The sequence below is a fragment of the Antrostomus carolinensis genome, unplaced genomic scaffold, assembly GCF_000700745.2.
Source record: "Antrostomus carolinensis isolate BGI_N321 unplaced genomic scaffold, ASM70074v2 scaffold31111, whole genome shotgun sequence".
In the NCBI taxonomy this organism is placed as follows: Eukaryota; Metazoa; Chordata; class Aves; order Caprimulgiformes; family Caprimulgidae; genus Antrostomus; species Antrostomus carolinensis.
Window position 1 is genome coordinate 1 of NW_010295359.1, and position 268 is coordinate 268.

Consider the following 268-nt stretch of genomic DNA (forward strand, 5'->3'; position numbering starts at 1 on the left):
GGGGAGAAGGGGGCATCCTTCGGAGGGGCAGGGGGGTGATGGGGGCCCCACTCTGCTGTGGGTTGAGCTATGGGGAGAGGGGAGCAGCCCCCTCCTCAGCCCCAGTTTTCTGGGAGCAGCCACCCCCCCATCCATCTCTCTAATTGTCAGGGAGCAGATTTAGTGCCGGGTGGCTCGGGCTGGCCCCAGGTGACACTCGCAGATGGGACGAGGGCCATAAATCTGCCTGGCCCAGTGCTAACTCTCCAGCTAAATGAGGCCTGGCTGG